At 44.5% G+C, this 15,192-nt stretch overlaps 1 protein-coding gene and 1 non-coding gene across 3 annotated transcripts in view; one reads left to right on the forward strand and one right to left on the reverse strand.

The window, feature by feature from the left end:
• RIN2 (Ras and Rab interactor 2) overlaps nucleotides 1–15,192 on the reverse strand; it is a 239,885-nt gene that overhangs the window by 82,211 nt on the left and 142,482 nt on the right. The gene's annotated exons all lie outside the window — the stretch shown is intronic.
• Nucleotides 7,680–7,752, forward strand: TRNAS-ACU (transfer RNA serine (anticodon ACU)). The gene has a single exon. It is a non-coding gene; the product is annotated as a tRNA-Ser (tRNA).

Below are 15,192 nucleotides of genomic sequence, written 5' to 3' on the forward strand. Positions count from 1 at the left end.
TTATCTCTCAAGTTTTTATTATCTCTGTCTTTGAGGGCCATCCATTCTAAGACACTTGCCAACTGTGGGTCCCAGGCCTTGTGTGTGCATGGTGGGATGGGTGTTCCTTAGCCTCTCCGGACTTCAGTTTCCTCAAGCATTAAATAGATGTATATATATATATATATATATATATATATATATACAATGGAATATTACCCAACCATCAAAAAGAATGCTATCTTGCCATTTGCAACAACATGGATGGAGCTAGTGAGTATAATGTTAGGCGAAATAAGTCAGTCAGAGAAAGACAAATACCATATGATTTCACTCATATGTGGAATTTAAGAAACAAAACAGATGAGCATGGGGAAAAAAAGAGAGAAGGAGAGGCAAACCAAGAAACAGACTCCTAACTATATATAGAGAACAAACGGATGGTTACTAGAGGGGAGGTGGGCAGGGGGATGGGCTAGATGGGCGATGGGGATTAAGGAACGCATTTGTTGTGATGAACACAGTGTGTTGTATGGAAGTGTTGAATCGCTAAATTGTACACCTGAAACTAATATTACACTGTACGTTAAGTAACTGGGATTTAAATAAAAAGCTTTAAAAAAATGAAGGAATCGATGAATTTCTAACGCCTCTTCTGGCTCGCTCTCTTATTGATGGCAAGCTGGCCTCCTGTGCCTCTCAAGAGTGCAGTGGCATGAATATTGTCACATTCACTTCTCTTTTGCCACCCCCGCTTCCTACTGAGCTTCACTGGGCTTTCTATAAGCCCTGGAGGAGAATAATGACTCACCCTTTCTGGAAGCCAATCTGAATGTATACAACATCAATTTATGTACAAAAACTGTTGAAGTCAATGGTTCTAATTCTAGGAATTGACCCAAAGAAAAAATCAGATATATAGCAAAGGATGCTCTTGGCAGCATCATTCATAATAGTGAACCAGGACTAAATGGCTAACTGCAGGGCACTGGTTAAAGTATGGTACAGCAATAAACTAGAATATTACACAGTCATTGAAATAGTGATTCTGCGGCTCTTAAATTCAGAAAACAAACTGATGGTGGTCAGCGGGGAGGTGGGTGGGCAGATGGGTGGAACAGGTGAAGAGGGTTAAGAGGTACAAACTTCCAGTTGTAAAATAAAAAGGTCCTGAAAATAAAAGCACTGCATAAGAAATAGAGTCTATAATATTATAATAATGTGGTATAAGGACAGATGATAGCTACCCTTATTGTGGTGAGCACTGAGTATTGTATAGAATTGTCAAATCACTATATTGTACACCTGAAACTAACATAACATTATATGCCAACTCCAACTCAAAAATAAATTTTAAAATGGTGATTCTGTTATATGTTTATATATATGTCAATATATCAATATAGTGATAAATTATTAAGTGGAAGAAAAGATGCAAAACAGCATGTATTCCCTGAGCCCATTTTTATAATATCTTTATCTATGGATTTATGTAATACAGCAGACAGAGCCAGATTCTGGATGCCTTAGCACATAGATACAGGGCTCATTTCCAGATGGAGCAATTAGTGGTGGTAAAATACAGGTAATCTTCTCTTCCTTCTTTATATTTTTCAATTTTTCAGCAATAAGCATACTTTTCCCCCATAGTCAAAACAGCTATCTTCATTTTGGGAAAAACAGAAGTAAAAGAGCAGTTTGATGGGTGCTATTCATATATTGAGCCTGGAGTTAACAGCACAGCAATTAGACAAGTTTTCTTGAGGGCACGGAGACCCTCCAATCTACTACTCTGCCGATAGGGACTTATATTTGTTGAACCTAGTACCAGCGATACATCAGCTGGTTGGTGCAGGCCTTGATAAAACAAAGCAAATAAGACATCCTGCCATGGCTGAAGGATGGAATGATGTTCCTCACTCCCTGAGGCCAGGGCCTTGCCAAGCAGAGTGGCGCCTCCCCCAGGCAGTGCACCTTTTTTGACGAATCTACTCAGCTGCCTGCCAGGGAATAGAAGGCCCTCCTCATTCCAAAACATCAGTTTATATTTAAGGAAGTGTTCTCTTTTTTTTTTTTCCCCTATTACAAAAAAGGAAGTAAGCTCTGAGCTGTAATTTTCCCGCGTGCCGCTGCTTCTGACTCAACCCATTCCAAGCGCCTATCAAGTTCAAATGCACAAGAGAGTCCAGGGATGTGTTCCAATTAGCATTTCCCCAGATGTTTTTTGCTCAGCACCAGCAGTGTAAGATGTGAGCAGGAGGGCTTTCCAAACAGGGTGACTGCCCAGATAACACTGGCAGCATCCAATGAAACCAGGCCAAGCATTCACTCAAACAAGGTCACAGTGGGCTCCTCAGGAGCTTGAAGATGCTGGTGTGCAGCGTGGGTCACCAGGAAGGCAACGGAGAGTGCAGAATTCCACAGACCTGCTGCCCTAGGACTCTTCACCGATGACTATTTCAGCAAAGCAGTGTTCTGCAGAAACTCTTAAAGAAGTGCTGACTTATGGGGACGCTGACATGGCCTCTGGGAGCACTAACTGCTGCATGCAGAATTTCAGTTTTAATTGAAACAAAAGCAAAACCACGGAAAACCCACTAGAATGCATGGAGTAAAGATCCAAAGGCAAAGGAACTAAAGAGGAAGCATGAATCTACGACTTGCAACATTAAAGTGAAAATTTTGAAATAGACCATTAACAACTTATTTTCTGTAAGTTGAGTATGATAAGGCCCTCTGAGCGCATATATTTAGTTTAGGGAAGGAAGACAGCTTGGGATTATGAGAAGGGAATTTGGACTTTTTAAGAAAATGTGAAGGTTCAGTCATTTTGGTCTTGTGAAGATGATTAGTAACTCTGAGATGATGAATCACTGAGGCTTTGAAACTTGTTTAAAATGCAAAAGGGTGGTTTGTTCCTCATCAGGAACTGGAGCTTTGATGCACAGGTCTGCAGAGGCACCCTGGCCTCATGATTTCAGATTGGATATACCAGCAGGTGTTGGTTAGTGCCTTGCCCATAACCCTCGGAGGCCACCGCTCTTGTAGGCTCTGATGACTTTCTACTGAAAACACCTAGAAGTCTCTCCCCACGGCTTACAGATGCTCTGGCCAGACGAGCTCAGAGCAGGGTGACTGACACCTAGTGTGTAAATACCCCAGCTTCCTCCCCCTTGGAGGGACAGCATTGATACTCACTACACAGTTTCCCAAGACCAAGACCCAGAGGCTGCCTTCCCTTCTCTGTCCCACTCCCCTACTCTCCTGCCTGAGCCCCCTGTGATCTCCTCCCAAATAGACTATTGGCATTCATATCCTGTCTCTGAATCTGCTACTGGAAAACCCAACCAATGTTTTTCTTTTTGCTATAAACTCAGAGCAAGACATCTTAGGCTATTTCCTCTATCTTGGGCACGCAGGTGCCTTCACCAGCCTCTGGGGCCTTTACTCCTCCCTAGTGTTCCCAGGTAATGAGTATATGAGGGGTGCCTTGGAGTATTCTTACAATCCTGCTTTGATTTAGGTTATGTGACCAGAATTGGGCACAGTGTTTCAGTGCTAACCTAGTCTCATCTTTTCTATACGTGTACACACACACACACACACACACACACACACACACACACACACACACACTATGATAAAGAGGTTGGTATCTCTCTTATTATCACTACGAATAAAACTAACAGAATAATATCCACCAGACTAGTGTTTCTCAAACTGGAATGTGCACATGCATCACCTGGGGGGGTTCGTTAAAATGCAGGTTTTGACTCCTGGGTCTGGGGTAGGGCCTTAGATTCTACACTTCTAACAAAATCCTTTGCTGATTGACAGCCCACAAGTGGAACAAGGTTCTAATGAGGACAACACCAGTGCTTTTGATGTCAGTATATTCAGCATCTTGTCCAACTGGCCACATATTGGATGCCTAATATATATTGGTAAAATCAATTCTTGCAATTGTTTTATTAAGAATTCAATCCACTAATTTAATTCAGCTGTCCAGCTGCAGACGCGACAACAGCAACTATTTAGTCCAAATTCACAAAGAAAAATCTGATGATGGGAAAGTACATATTGGGACACTGGTGATGTCAATGCACAGCATGGGTAGACAGGTAAATCTGAAACGTGAGTCACTGTCCATGAACAGACATTTCTCCAAAGAAGACATACAGATGGCTAACAGACACATGAAAAAATGTTCAACATCACTCGGCATCAGGGAAATACAAACCAAAACCACAATGACATATCACCTCACACCGGTCAGAATGGCTACAATTAACAACTCAGGAAACGAAAGATGTTGGCGAGAATGTGGAGAAAGGGGAACCCTCTTACACTGCTGGTGGAAGTGCAAACTGGTGTAGCCACTCTGGAAAACAGTATGGAGCTTCCTCAAAAGGTTAAAAATAGAACTACCCTACGACGCAGCAATTGCACCACTAGGTATTTATCCAAAAGATACAAACATAGTGATTCGAAGGGGCACATGCACCCCAATGTTTATAGCAGCAATGTCCACAATAGCCAAAATATGGAAAGAGCCCAGATGACCATCGATGGATGAATGGATAAAGAAGATATGGGTGTGTGTGTGTGTGTGTGTGTGTGTTTGTGTGTATTCCCTTATATATATACTCAGCCATCAAAAGAAGAAATCTTACCATTTGCAATGATGTGGATGGAACTAGAGAGTTTTATGCTAAGCAAAGTAAGTCAGAGAAAGACAAATACCTTATGATCTAACTCATACATGGAATAAAAGAAACAAAACAGATGAACATAGGGGAAGGGAAGGAAAAATAAAATAAGACAAAAGCAGAGAGGGAGGCAAATTGTAACAGACTGTTAACCCTAGGAAACAAACTGAGGGATGCTGGAGGGGAGGTGGGGGGATGGGGTAACTGGATGATGGGCATTAAGGAGGGCACATTATGTAATGAGCACTGGGTGTTATAAACAACTCATGAATCACTAAATTCTATCAATGAAACTAATATACTATATGTTAACTAACTTGGATTTAAATAAATAAAAAATGTGAGTCACTGTCAACTCATTTACTGGAGACCTGCTCCCTTTAGGGTAATAGGCTAAATGGACATCAAAAGAGGTGTAAGACATTTTCCTGTTTTCGAAAAGTCTTACAATGTGAACGGGAAGGTAAGACAGAAATAAGGAACGGGAACACGTGTCTGGTGCGTGCTCATAGACGCTAGTAATACCGACAACTTGCATTTACTCAACATAACTCACCTGACTCTCAGTATAGCCCTTCAGATCACTAAATAGGTTGGACTGTTACTAAAGCCCTTGGTCCCTTCCAGCCAGTAAACACAGGGAGCTGCATTTTGCAAGACAGACTTGGATTTCACTTCAGCCCTAGCCTGTACCCATCACAACACACGCGTGCGCACTTGTGCGCACGCACATGCACATGCACCTTGTGGGTGGTGCACCCCTAATCAGAGAAGTCTTAATATTCTGATTCAGGACAAGGGAACTAAGAACATGTTCTTTAAAAACAGAATCTGACCCATGTTCGTAGCTGCATTACTCACAAGAGCTAAAAAGGGGGAAGAAACCCGAACGTTCATCAGTGGATGAATGGATAAACAAAATGTGGTATATATACAGACAGTGGAATATGTCTGTGCCTCAAAAAGGAAAGAAATCCTCACCCTTGCTACAACTGGGTGAAAACTGCAGTAAATGAAATGAGCCAGTCACAAAAAGACAAATAGTGTATGATTCCACTTATATGGGACAGTCAAATGCACAGAGACAGAAAGCAGAATGTGGTTACCAGGCACTGGGAGGAGGGGAATGTGGAATTCGTGTTTAATGGGGTCAGAGTTTCAGTTCAGGAAGATGAAAAAGTTCTGGATCTGGATGGTGGTCGTGTTTGCACAACGTTGTGAATGCAACATTGTGAGTCGTTCCATGTCACAAACTGTTCACTTAAAAACAGCTAAAATTGGGGTCCCTGGGTGGTTCAGTTGGTTAAGCATCTGCCTTTGGCTCAGGTCATGTTCCCGGGGTCCTGGGATCGAGCCCCGCCTCCGGCTCTCTGCTCAGTGGGGAGCCTGCTTCTCTCTCTCTCTCTGGCTGCCACTCCCCCTGTTTGTGCTCTCTCCCCCTGCCCCTGACAAATAAATAAAATCTTTAAAAAAAATAGTTAAAGTTGTACATTTTACGTTGTATATGTTTTACCATATTTTAAAAACTCAGAATCCATAAAGGTCAGAAAACAGGGTATCAGAGTTTTTGTTTTGTGTTTTTACAAATGTATGCTGTAGAGACCATCTTCGGAGGAACTGATCTCTAATAACCCAGCAGCACCCTTCAAACTCTGGGTTCCCCTAAGAAGGTAACAATCACCTAAAGCAATGCCCAAGAGAGGAGTGAAATGTAAAGAAGAGTAACCCTCTTGACAGCACTTTCACCGAGTCCATGTAGCTATGGACTGAGGGCCAACCCTGGGCAGGCATACTCAGATGGTGCCTCGATGGGGGGGGGGGGGACAAAATGCAGCCCCCTCTGCTGTGCCTCCTCCACATCTTGGGGTCTCCTGTTTCCTGATGACATCAGACACTCAGGATGGAGAAGGAAGGCCTGCTGTTCACACACAAAGATTAGGAATTACCATCCCAGCAAAGGATGCTGGGAATCCTTCTAATGTTGGACAGGCCCTGGAATCAGGCAGCTGGGCTGAGATGCCCCAAGGGTTTAGACCTGGCCACCAGTAGAAGCATCAGCCTAGAGCAGGAGACCTGACGCTGGTCCCAGAGCTGGGGAGCCAGGTGGAACCCCACGTGTCTCTCTTTTGTGTCTACGAGCAATGGCGGCACATCCATGCACTGGGCTGATGTCCTGAGAATTGTCTATTCTGATAACCAAGGGACTGATGTGTTTTTTTTTGTTTGTTTGTTTTTAAAGATTTTATTTATTTATTTGAGACAGAGAGCACGTGTGAGAGAGAGCACAAGCCAGGAGGAGGGAGAGGGTACCGGCAGGGGCAGAGGGAGAGGGAGAAGCAGGTTCCCTGATGAGCAGAGAGCTGGACGCAGGGCTCTATCCCAGGACCCTGGGATCATGACCTGAGTGGAAGGCAGATACTTTACCAGCTGAGCCACCCAGGCGCCCCGGGACTGATGTTTTTGACATCATATATAAAGCACCATTACCAGGTAGATTGACTTTGTGAGAATTCATCAAGGTGGATACTGATGTGAAAACTTTCTGTATGTATGTTACACTTTAACAAGTTCAACGTATAATAATAAAATGAATAAACGGTGTCATTTGAAGATTCAAGAATCATGACCCCTCAATGCACAAAGGAGCCTGGGTTGGATCCAGAATGAGGGGAGAAGAAATTCCATAAGGACATAACTGGGGCAATCACCAAACATTGAAGATGGACTGTGGGCTAAAGTAGTGTTGTAGCCACGTTTAATTTCTTGGGTTTGATCATTTACTGTGCATATGTAAGACAATGTCCTCACTCCTAGGAAATACACATGGAAGGTTTTAAATGGGTGTGATGTCTCCACCGTATTCGCAAATGGTTCAGAAACTATATCACATATATGACTACCTACAGAGGCAAAATTTACATTTATGGAATAGTTATGTAGTTATACAATTGCTTGTGCATGTGTATATGTAGAAAGAGAGAAAGAAAGGGTGCCTGGCTGGCTGAGTTGGTAAAGCATGTGACTACTGATCTCAGGTTTGTGAGTTCAAGCCCCACGTTGGGTGAGGAGCCTACTTAGAAAAAAAGAGAGACAGAGAGAAAGAGAGTGATCAGGCAAATGGGGTAAAATGTAAAAAACTAGGGAATCTGGAACTGGGGTAATGGGTATAGAGGAGTCCCTGGTATTATGCTTGCAACTTCTATGGAAATTTGAATTATATAGTACATATGTACATGAAATTATATATGAAAGTATGTAATACAAGGAATCCCTTGTGCTATTCTTGCAACTCTTCCGTAAAATATACCAATAACCTCCCTTCTCTACCCCCAACCCCAAGGGGGAAAAAATTAAAACGATGCACATAAGAATGAAAACCCAGCTGCCAGAAACCACTTCCCTAATTTCTGCTCGCACAGCTCCAAAGCTCACTATCACATTCTCATTGTTGGGAAATCTGTCCTTTGGAAAGCTCAGTAAGCTATGTTCCTTATCCTCAAAATCTGCGTCAATGTGCCCTCGGAACACGAGCCAGAGGAAGCGTTAGCTGGGGCAGACTGCACCTCTTCCTGCCCAAGGCTGTTGAGCCCCGACACCTGGCTGAGCCGTGGCCCCTGAGCATGCCAGGCATACCCAGTGGAGCCCCCAGTACAGTCAGCGCTCAGTGGCCACCAGGCAGGCCTGCTGAGCTTACTGATGAGCCCTCGAACCACACATGCCTGGTGGCAAGGCCAGCTGGGGATCCTCCCACCTGTAGGACCTACGGGGCCATCTGGAAAAGGGGCAGGGGTAACTTGGTGGGAGGACAGCAGGGAAACAGCATAAGGAAGGTGCCCAGCACATCCGTCGGCATAAGAGCCCCAACCCCAATCAGCCCACGCCAGCAGCGTGGGACACCTAGCAGCACACATATACACAAAAATGTCATCTTTGTGGCCCTGGTGGGCTCAATCAGTCAAGCGTGCGACTCTTGATCTCGAGGTCATGGATTTGAGCCCCATGCTGGTGTAGGGATGATAAATAAATAAACTTCAAAAAATGCTCATCTTTGATGGACTCACCCAGCATTTGGCTGTCATATTTCCAGAAAAGAAACAATTTAAATTTCATCAGAGTTAACTTTTGGCTCACTTGGGAAAAATAAAAATTTATTTTTAATTATATATAAAGGGTGGTGGATCAAAATTTTTTCATTATCTGGGAAACTCTAGATGCATTTAATATGGTCTTGGGGGTAGAGCAGGAAAGGACTATAGGTGAGTGACTGGGGTGGAGGAGACAAGGAAGGGAGCCCAGAGGAGATTATAGAACGGACTGCTCTGGTAACAGGTGTATTTTGTTTTATGTCCCTTGGTAGATTCACAGCAAAAACATGACAGTAAGCATGGTGTTCCCTGTATTTTTTTCTGTCACCCACACCCTAAGTCCTGCTCCTTTAAATATAGCTGAGCCTTGAGCACACGGGTTGGCGCACTGACCCTCTCACACGGTTGAAAATCCAAGTATAACTTTGGACTCCTCCAAAACTTGATTAAGAGCCTGCTGTTGACCGGAAGCCTTAACATAATCAGTCAATTAACACATTTTGTATTACAGACTGTATCCTTACAATACAGCAAGCTAGAGAAAAGAAAATGTTATTAAGAAAATCATAAGGAAGAGCAAATACATTTACAGCCCTGTATGACATTTATCGAAAAATATCCACGTGTAAGTGGACCCACACAGTTCAAACCCAGGTTGTTCGGGCATCAACTGTAGTAGGTACTCGACAAATGACTACAATCTCTCCAAATGGAAGGGAATGTGGAGCATTCACCTCTTAAAAAAAAAAATGTTTATTTAAATTCAATTAATTAACATATAAAGTATTGTTAGTTTCAGAGGCAGAGCATGCACCTCTTTCACCTGGGAGTAATTTCTGCCTCTTCAGTCTGATTCTGGAAAACTTTGTACTTAGTCATAAATGATGTCTTTGGGTTACTCCAGTTGTTCCCAGCCCTCATTCCCTTGCATGCTGGGAACGAGAGATTCATTCCACAGCGTTATTCTAGTTTCCAGTAGGTTATGTTTTCTGCCCTCCCTTTGATGTCCAAAATCTTTCTGAAGTTCCTACTTACAGAACCTAACATAACGCTTCTTGGAGGATCCTTGTCAGGTCTTGAAAAGATCGTACAATGGATGTGATGGTGGAGAAGCTGAAGCTGTCCTAACTTTGGGGAAGTCCCAGGAAGTCCGTGTCACATGTCACAGGAAAGGTAAAGAAATACACTTTGTTAGCTTTAGCCAGTGATATCTACCACTTAACAAGGGGCCTTCTCTGCATCAGGTACTATACTATACATCGTATCATTTAATCCTCACATCGTCCTGGTGTGACAGGCAAGGACTTTTGGTCCCATTTTGCAGATGAGAAAACTGAGCCTCTGAGAGTTTTTCTCATGGCAAGCAGCTGGTGATGGTTGTAAGAGGGATTAGTAGCCAGGATTCTCAGACTTGCAAACCCATGACCTTTTCACAGAATTTCCCCCACTTTTTTTTTTTTTTAAGTTCTTATTTTAATCACTCGGTGCTCATCACGACGAGTGCATTTCTTAATTCCCATCACCTATTAACTCATCCCCCTACCCACCTCCCCTCTGGTAACCATCAGTTTGTTCTCTATAGTTAAGAGTCTGTTTCTTTCTTTCTTTCTTTTTTTAAAGTGTAAGCTGTACACTCAATGAGGGACTCAAACTGATGACTCCAAGATCAAGAGGGGCATTCTCTACTGACTGAGCCAGCCAGGTGCCCCAAGAGTCTGTTTCTTGGTTTATCTCTCTCTTTCTTTTTTCCCCCAACTTGTTCATTTGTTTTGTTTCTTAAATTCCACATATAAGTGAAATCATATAGTATTTATCTTATTCTTTTTTGTGGCTGAGTAATATTCCATTGTATATATGTACCACATTCTTCTTTATCCATTCAGCAATCGATGGACACTTGGGCTGCTCCCATATCTTGAGTATTGTAAATAATGCTGCTATAAATATCAGGGTGCATGTATCCCTTTGAATTAGTGTTCTTGTATTCCTTGGGTAAATACTCAGTAGCATGATTGCTGGATCATAAGGTAGTTCTATTTTTAACTTTTTAAGGAGCCTCCATACTGTTTTCCACAGTGGCTGCACCAGTTTGCACTCTCACCAACAGTGCACGAGGGCTCCTTTTTCTCTGCATCCTTGCCAACACCTGTTGTTTCCTGTGTTTTTGATTTTAGCCATTCTGACAGGTGTGAGGTGATATCTCATTGCAATTTTGACTTGCATTCAGGGGGCGACTACCTTTGATGCGCTAAAGGTAAAATTGGGCTTTATAACATTTGAAAAGGTTGACATGTGCACCCCTGGGACACCCCTGTTGGCCATGCCCAGGATGAACTTAGCAGCTTCCTCTCAGGCCCTGGGGCTCTCCTGGGACCCACTTTCCTCCTCCTTCGGGCGCTCAGCCTTCCTGCATTTCCATATCCTCTTTGACTCCTGGGCACTTCCTTCCCTCTGCAGATAAGTGGAGTATGAGGCTGTTCTTAGCATCCAGCTGAAGGCTTGACCGGAATGCAGGGATAATGGCTGATAGGGAACTTTTCCTGGCGAGGGCCCAGGAAAACTCCCTGCTGTCTTACCTAGAGCAGCAAGGAATCTCTGATGGTCATTCCAATGTCCCTGGTGACCTCTGGACACACTCAGCTATGTTTTGTCCAGCTTGCCTCACATGGGCCTGTCCTATCTTTTATGGTTAAAACAGTTCCAACATTGAAACACGAAATGTATTTCATGCAAAACTCAGGAGATTTACACAAAAGCCCAAGTTTAAAATTTCAAAGGCTTTTAGCTTCTTGAAAATTAGAAACACAGTGCTATCCTGGTGATGTTGCCCTCTTGATATGGGACATCTGCTCTTCAGTTTGCTACAGTCCCCACCATTCCCTATTGTCCTCAGTACTGCGATCAAATATCGTTGCCATTTATCAACTTTCGCCTGGCTTGGCTTTACTGGTTTACATGATCCACCTGGCCCCTGTAGGCATTTGAGGTTGAGACCTCTGGTGTATTCATTCTGGCTGTTTCTGATGACCCATATGAAGCAGGCAGTGTGAGTCAGGAAAGAGAAGGGGCCCAGTCCTCAGAGAGCAAGTTCTCACTGGCAGTGGCATGCATCTGTTCATTTGTAAAGTGGTGACATGGCTACCCACCCGCAAGACTGACTTTGGGAATTCCGTGACAAATATGCAATTATCTCCCAAGTCAGCGGTCAGCAAACTTTTTCTATAGAAAGCCAGAAAGTAAATATTTTAGGATTTGCAGGCAGTAGTCTCTATAGCAACTCAGCTCCCCAGTTGTGGACAGAGGGATGGGCGTGCCTGTGTTGCAATTACAAAAACAGGTGTCTGCAGGGTCACAGTTTGCTGACTTTGTCCTGATCTGTCGCCTTCCCTCTGCTGCTCCTCTCCAGCCCTCACTGCATCTTTCAGGTACAGGGGTGATTTCCAAAAGTATGGGCAGGCCTAACAACAGATACATAAGAGTTTGTGATCTTTCTCCGTCTTCCACCTTCTAAGTGGGGAGTCAGCTCTGGCCCCGTGTTTGCTGTGCGGTTTCAAAGTAAGGGACAGAGAAGGAAAACATCAAGCTCAGGACTGCAGACAGGCCAAGATGCTGTGTATGATAAAGATGAGAAGGTGGGGGTGAGGCAAAGGAAACTGGAGGGGACCAGGAGACACAGGGAGGAGTTCTGAAAGAGTGAAGAGGGGAGGGAGCTCCTGGGCACATGGATAAGGTGCAGGGAATGACTAGTGAGCCGGCTGCAAGTGGGTTGGGTGAGAGAGGACTCTGGGTCCTTTGAAGGACCCCAGGCAAGATCTGAGCTGCACTTCTGTTTTCTTGGTTGATGGAATGTAGACAGGGCACTAACGCCAAGTGAACTTTCGGAGGGTTGCATGTATACTGGATCATGGTGCTCCCTTCCTCAAAACCCTTCATGGCGTCCAACTGCGGGCTAACTGCCAACTCCTCACCCAGCCAGCATGCCAGCCCTCCCCAATCATCCCTACAGGTTGCTCTGTTATCTGTTTCCCCCATCACTGCACACTCGGTACCCAGAACCAGCCCTGCCACTGTAGGTGCTGAATAAATGAACAATGCATATATAACATACACATATATGCATTACACATTTTTCATGCATTCAGCATATTTACTGAACACCTACTATTAAAGGCCAGACACTGAGCTAGTCCCACATGATGCCAATTCAGGACAGTGGGTCCTAAATACACGTGCACACTTTTCTTGCTTTCATTTCCTTTAGCTCTGGAAGGCATGCCCCAGAGATAGCTAGAGAGACCTCAGAAATGAGGCATTTCCTAATTTACATTGCAGACCAGGATTTCTCGGCCTCAGCATGAGATGGAAACTTGGGGCCAGATAATTCTTTGTTGTGGGGTGCAGCCTGTGTGTTGTAGGGAGTCAGCCAGTTACACCTCCACCCATGGTGTAACAACAAAAACTATCTCTGGAGAACCAGTGGCCTAGACTGAACTGGCTGTCCCGGACCAGAACCTCAAGTGACCTGCATCTTTGAGACATTAGCATCTGGGGAGACTCTGAAACAAGCCCAGAATCTGGAAGTTAAATGCGAAAGTAAGCAATGTTTCTGGCTTGTTCCCAAGTGAACATTAATAATGCACACAGAATGTCAACACATGGCTTCAACAAGGCCACTAGCCACCAGGTCTGAAACAAGACAGAACACAAGATGCCCAAACCACAAAAATGACTAAACGGCCCCCTCTTCCGACACTGAGTGTTGGCTGCTTTACCGCCGCTACCTCGGGCTCCCTTTATCCTTCCCGCCTTCTAGAGAAAAATGATTAAGCTTCCCAATCACCCAAATTGTCCTAGCTTCCTGAGAACACTCAAATCCGCCTTCGGGGTTGCCAGATAAAAGAGTGTGCAGGTAAATTTCAATTTTAGAGAAACAATGAATAATTGTTTTGGTGTAAGTATGTCCCCAACATTGCACAGAATGCATTGTCTATATACATGCTATATCTAAGATTCAAATTCAGCTGCGTGTGCTGTATTGTTTTCCCTAAATCTGTAACCCTTCCTTCCTTAGAATTAGCCAGCACACAGGGCGCCTGGGTGGCTCAGTCGGTTAAGCATCTGCCTTCGGCTTAGTTCGTGATCTCCGGGTCCTGGGATCAAGTCCTGCATCCGGCTCCCTGCTCCGTGGGGAGTCTGCTTCTCCCTTTCCCTCTGCCTCTGCCCGCCCCCCCCCCGCCCCCGCTCATGCTCGCTCTCTCTCACTCTATCTCTCAAGATAAATAATTAGATAGCACAAGCCCAAATCCTATAACAAGCCCCTCCAAGCCCCTCTTAACTGAGACCACTCCCCCCACTGCCCCACGCTTCTTCTGTTGTGTCTTCCCTGGCTGCAGCAAGTTAGTAAATCCAATTCTGATGAAAGATGTATTCGGGGTGGTCTTTGAGAAGAACAATGCCCACTTTCTGAGACAGGAAACTCTGAGTGGCGGCTATCTGAAAGGGACAGCTGTGGGTGCCCAGTAGGGAAATCAGAGTCAGGTTCACATCTCAATGAATAAGCGTCCAACACAGGGACCATGACACAGGGACCATGACATGAAAAGTGGGGGGAGGAGGGGGACCCGTTTCTCATTTCAGAGCTGGCTGAGGCACAGAGTCAGCATTTTAAAGCCCCAAGGGTGCTGGATCCCATCTCTATGAAGTTCCTTCCAAGTTGAAGCACCATCACCATGGAACTACAACAAAAACCACAAATTGTGTGACCCTGGGGAGGTATCATAACCCAACCACGTCTCAGTTTCCTCGTCTGTAAAATGGGCATAAGGCCGGCACGAGGATTAAGTAAGTGAATGGGTTTATAAGTGCTCAGAACAATGCCTGGAATACCATTTCTGAAATTAAACATTATTTTTAAAAAGTCACTGAATAAAGAGGAAGGCTGGGCTGTGCCTACGGAGTGGCCCCCAAACAGCAGTTTTCCCTGAAATGCCAGGCATTTAGTAAAGGACATGTTGCCTCTGTGTGTTCTGTTCCTCTGGCAAATGGCAGTGGAACTCAACAAGAGAGTTTGAGTTCATTTCCCCCAAGCTTTCACCGAGGAGGGGAGGAGTCCACGTCTGTGAATCTGAGACAGGAGAAAGTTCCAGCACCTATGGGTAAACTGCAACATCAGGTGCCGGGGGCTTGGTGGGGCGATTTTGCTTCTGTCTGTTACAGAGCTCTGGGCGGCTGTGTCATCCTGCCTCTGAGGGTCTTCACTAGTGTCTGTGCAGCTGCTTTTGAAAGAGCAAATGAAATGTGGAGGTATCACGGGGAGGAAGACAGAAAAGAAAACCCACACCCAAACACCCATCCGCAGTGGTAGTCACACCCACCTACAAAGGGAGAATGACTGACATCATGAAAACACTGCATCTGAG

The sequence above is a fragment of the Eumetopias jubatus genome, unplaced genomic scaffold, assembly GCF_037043125.1.
Source record: "Eumetopias jubatus isolate StellerSeaLion01/CBP00866 unplaced genomic scaffold, mEumJub1_p1.0 scaffold_9, whole genome shotgun sequence".
NCBI lineage: Eukaryota > Metazoa > Chordata > Mammalia > Carnivora > Otariidae > Eumetopias > Eumetopias jubatus.